The following is a 5717-nucleotide window of genomic DNA, read 5'->3' on the forward strand; positions in this document are numbered from 1 at the left end:
CTATCAATTCTGTTACATTTTTCATTTGATGAATATCACATGCCAAATATCGTTTTCATAATACTACTTGTTATTTGAACATGTTAAATAAACCCTCTCATTTCAGGGACTTAATTATATGTGGTTGTATTGTTGATGTTCTCGTAATGTTTTGAAGTTTTCTTGCAAACTCTTTCTCACTAACATATGATGGTTATCTTTGATTTGGTACAATTCAAGAATATGGTGGAAATAAATAACATTTTTTGTAATTGAACTTCTATTTCTTACTTCACATATCACTTAGCCTAATTAAATATTGTAAGATTTCTAAACTTACAATATGAAATAGTACCACATACAAAACACTCATTGATATCAACATTTTATGCTAGTTCACAACATGTTATAAGTGAAATTTGAGAATTTGGTATGTATATTCACGGATGACTTTACATTTATCAATTTACTTTGTGGTTGAAATTTCCATTGACATCATTGGTGTTTAAATAAATTATGCAATTATTTTTGAGGTATACTTCTAATAATTGACACATGAGTGTTAATTGTACAAACACGAAGTGATTTAGCTAGCATCAATTCACATCAAAATCATTATAATTTCCTTGATCCATTCTAGCACTCTTTACACAAGTTTGTGGTTTTCTCTTAATCTATATTTCACTTAAATTAAGAGACGTGTAACATAGATGATTGATCATACAAAATTTTGCATGTTTTATGGCATTCTCTAACCTAACCTATTTTTTATTGTTTGGTTATTCACATTGACAAATCAATCTAAACTAATTAACCTCCCACATCTACATGATTCAACTAGACTTTGGGGATAGTCCTCTAGACTAGGATCCCCTTACTATGAAGTGTAGGGAAAAGCCACCAAGGAGATAGATGGTGGCTTGCCTATTAGTTTACATGAGGCTTTCTAGTTGTGGTTAGGACCTTCCCATCTAGAAGAGAGCTTGAGAGGTAACATGTAATAGCATGATATTCACCATTAAATACTATTTAATCATGAAATTAATAGCCACATGATTATTGGCATTGTGTGCTCCGCTCAAACATGTGGAGGTTCACCACATAGCATTGCTTCAATTTCTAAATAGTTGGTGTCTTATGTTAGGTGTTTGTTTTCACATTCTTTTGTTCACTAGAGTCGTTGTTTGTAACTAACAACTCAATTTTCCTCTCCTTAGTCATCGACATAGTGTCTCATATTGCTATTGAACCTATGTAGAGAATCAAAGGATTGTCCTCAACCGTTAATGTGTGAGTGTTAGGTGCAACCCAAATAGATTTCCCTTGAGTCTAATAATGTGGTCATTATCACCTCAACAACCCCAAGAAAAGGCATTACCATTTCACTTTTTTGTTGTTGTTTTGGCGTTGAGTTATCCTTGCACCATAAACCAAGCTACTCCTCCAAACCTATGCACTTGACTGCTTACCCACAACCATGTGTTGATATGATTAAATAATTACTTTGATATAGTACACATGATTACTTCATAAATAGTGTAAGGAAGATATCAAATGTGAAAAGCGTGTGGGCACAATGAAACATCAAAAAAGTTGGTTGTTTATGTATTTATTTCTATAAATTAAAGATGTAGAGCATAACCATAAATGGTTCTCTAATTTTTGGAACAAGCATATGTATAGATATATATTTCACTAGTAGTGTGAATAAGGAGTTGAATGTGCACCCATAAAAGGGTCATGGAATGCATGTTTTGGCACATCCAAATGAAACATAAAGTGCACTGTGAATTTGGTATTGCACCTAGATAGTGGACGAAAGCATTGAGCCCAAATCTAAATAGGGTTACATATTCAAACATGATCATGATCAAAATTTAATTCATAGAGGATCTTTGTTGATGAAACAGAGAGGCCATAGGCCTACTATTTACAGATCATATTTGTTGCTTTCTAATGGTTATCATGGGGTGGATGCTATACTAGGAAACAAGACCAATAGCAAGGGAAGTATCAAAATGAATATGAGTCAAATAGAAAATGATTCCACACAGGTTGGTTTACAATATTTCATGTGAAACACTCCAAGAAGGTCACATGCATACTTAGAGTGGGAAAGGGAAATTTATTCCTTAGTTTGAAAAACTTGTAAGCCAATAAAATAATGCAAATTTTCAAAGTTTGTCATTGCAAATGTCTTCTTACCATTGGATTTCACATGGGTGAGAAGTTTGGGATCACTACTAGTGAGTATAAGGTCATCAACATAAAACACAAGTACTATGAGATGGTTACTCATTTTCGTGGTATAGACATTGTAGTCATAATGACTTCTAGAAAAGTGGGTGTTAAAAGGAAATGCATCCATTTCAGCATACCAATCTTGCCTAAGGCCATAAATAGATTTTTTAAGGGAGAAAAAATATTGGATTCATTCTAAATATAGCTAGGAGGCAGTTTTGTGTAAATTTCTTCTTGCGAATCCCCATGTAAGAAGTTGGATTTAACATCCATTTGATGGGCCTCCCAATTATATGAAGTTGCAAGAGCTAGAACAATGGAGATGGAATTCAATTAAGTTGTAGGGAGAAAGGTTTCAATGTAATCAGTTCCTTCTAGTTGAGAAAATCATTTGGAAACTAAGCCTCCCTTATGTTTTCCCGCATTTCCATCCAATGCATACTTACTTCTGCACACCCATTTGCATCTAACAAAAATTCTTCCATTCAAAAGAGGTACAAGATACTATTTTTGTTCACCATTAAGGTATAATATTTTTCATTCATTACTACATCTCAATCTAAATTGCCAAAAGTTTCGACAATTGTCTATGGATCAAAACTCTTCAAAACTGGAATCAAAATAAAGGAGGCTCATTGGAACTATGAAAGTGTGCAACACTGATCTAAAGGATCGCCAATAAAATCATCAATTGTTTCTCATGTTGCATGGATCCATCTAGGAAGCTTTTGTGCCAGTGCAAGTTCTGTTCAATGGACTCAATTGGAGGAGGGAGAGGAAGCACAGGTGGGTTTTTATCCTCACTATCATTATCTAAAGAAGAAAAAACCAAAAGAGGGGTAATAGAAAAAAAATTGTGAAGTGAAGATGGCAACTTCACCAAAAACGACTCATAGGTTGCAAATGGCACAAATGTCGAATTAGACATGCAAGCTTAAATACCTTCATAAATCTTGACATCTCTCTTAATAAGAATTTATGTTGAATGACACTGAAGAAGTCTATAACCTTTTACATCCTTGAGCATCCAACAAAAATGCACTATTCACTCTTAACTATTCTTCTCTTTTCTCATTAGGAATGTGAGCCCATGCTTCACTACAAAACATGTGAAAATGGCTTACCTCTAGTTTAATGTTACTCCATGCTTCTCCCAATGTTATAATTTTTAAAGCCTTTGTTGGAGTGAAATTAACTATGTACATTGCAATAAATCATTGGAAATTGACATTATTGTCAATCCATGTGCTGAATTAATTGATGTTATTTAATGTAACAAAGAGGGTAGTTTATATTCCCAAGATAACTTCATAAAGTCCCTTACTTTGTAGTAAAACCTCCATATGATATTTTCATTAGGAGTAGTTAGAACTTGTAATTAAAATCACTTGGGCTACCCATATTATGATATGCATGTAAGATGGCTTCAAAATTAAAAACTAATTGTTCATATGAAAAGAACTTAAAAAAATTAATTGTTCAAAAAGTTAAAGGAAATTGAAGAAATGAATAAAAAGTAACCAAGGTGCCACATGGCAAGGGGAGGTTGGCCTACATGGTGAAGCATGCACGATGAGGTTGTCGAGTTTCCAAGAATTTAGAACAAATAAAAACTCCCTCTTTGTCTAATTTTGTATTATATGTGTCTACTGTTGTTACTTGTTTTCTCTTCTGATATGGATAGTAGCTTTTTTGTTTTGGGCCATAACCACATGCCCTGTAGATGTCTGAGTAATCCAATTGGCAAACTCTGCCCCTGCGTGGGTTTTACAGAGATGTTTAGGGACTTTTTGTTGGTGGTTGCACTGGTTAAAACTGGATACATTACCAGGTGTAATTGGTTTTTGGACTATGTCACAGCTGCCCATGGAGCCACAAATGGACATGGGCAGCAAGAAATCTCGAATGTAAAGTTTCAGCTGTAAATATTAATACAAAAGTAGGTAGTGTTGCTTAGAAAAAAAAAAAATTGTATTATAAGCTTTTACAATTCAATTACTTTTGTAATAATGTAAGTGCCCACTTTTATCAAATATGTGAGCATCGTTTTTATAATAAAATCAATGTATAATTTGAGTAGCATGCATTTTTACAAAAAAAATAACTTACAAAAGAAAGGTTTTTTGAGACCTCTATTTCCTTAGAATAACTTTCAACTAAGTGAACTATTAGTAAAGATATCAAAAGTTACAAATAAGAAACTATTTTTTTTTAAACCATTGGTTTTGCTTGAATTTAAAAAATTAATAATAAAAGTTTATTTTAAAAGAAACCCCATTGTACCAAAAAAAAAAAAAAATTAAAAATATATTCAAAATTTATATGTTCAAGATTAGGTCTTTGTTAACTTCTCTGGAAAATGTAACTTTCCCCTTGTTTTCTAATTTGTCGAGATTGCACAAAGCATTAAGCAAAGAACATACTTAGGTCAAAAGGCTTCCCTATTTGTTCTTGACTTGTTGAGATGGTATAAGGCACAAACCAACGAGCATACACAAGTTGGAAAGAGAGAAAATCAAAATCTAAACAAAAATACTAGACTGATATCTTAAAATGTGAAAGAGATTAAAATTAAAAAAATTCAAATGTCGCTATATACCTTTAGATTTAATATATATATATATATATATATCATATCTTGGGCAATATAAACATTTTTTACTAAAATGAAAATGGTTTCCAATTGGAAATGATGATCCAGATGTACTAGAATAGTTCACTTGGCCTAGAAGTGCACAAAGATAGAAGAATCTGAAATCTCTTTGTTGTATGCAACAACATAGGTTTCAAGATCTTAATCAACAAAGGTAGTAGATTTTCATAGGAGCTCTAATAACATGTTTGGTAAACAAATTATGTCCACACAAGTCAAACACCTTCAAGCACCCTCAATAAATGACCCTCCATGCTCTTTAAATAAAGATCATGGACCAATCGAGTGTTAAACCATAGATCAAGTGTCACTTGTATTGAAAAGAAGGTGAAACATCAAATCAATATGTGTATAACATAATCATACACATCAAATTGATAATTATAAAAACACTAATGAAATACACTTTACCTAAAGGAACATTTATATCAAGTTGAACTTAAGCAACCCCTGAGTGTCTAAATATTCTAACACAACTTTCATAGATCACCTTTCCCTTGATACTACTAAAAACATCTATCTAATCCCATTTTAGAAAGCTCTCAAAATTTTCTTCAATTCAAACATGTTGTGCAACAATCTAACTATATATCTTAAAAGAATGTCATTAGGGCCTACATTTATGTTTTCCATCTCTACGATGTATATAATTTAGCTTTGCATAATTCACAACATCATGTACATACTCCAAAAAATATCACAAAATAATGTATTTCATATGTGACCAAAACTCTAATACCAAGTTAGAAATGGAATCAAATCATTAAAATATGTGGCAAGCATACTAAATCCAAACACTAATTATCATCACATAGAAACATAATGTAATACACAATAATTGTCT

The sequence above is a fragment of the Pinus tabuliformis genome, chromosome 7 (assembly GCF_031772625.1).
Source record: "Pinus tabuliformis cultivar Carrire ecotype Pingquan chromosome 7, CPIR1, whole genome shotgun sequence".
Taxonomy (NCBI): domain Eukaryota; kingdom Viridiplantae; phylum Streptophyta; class Pinopsida; order Pinales; family Pinaceae; genus Pinus; species Pinus tabuliformis.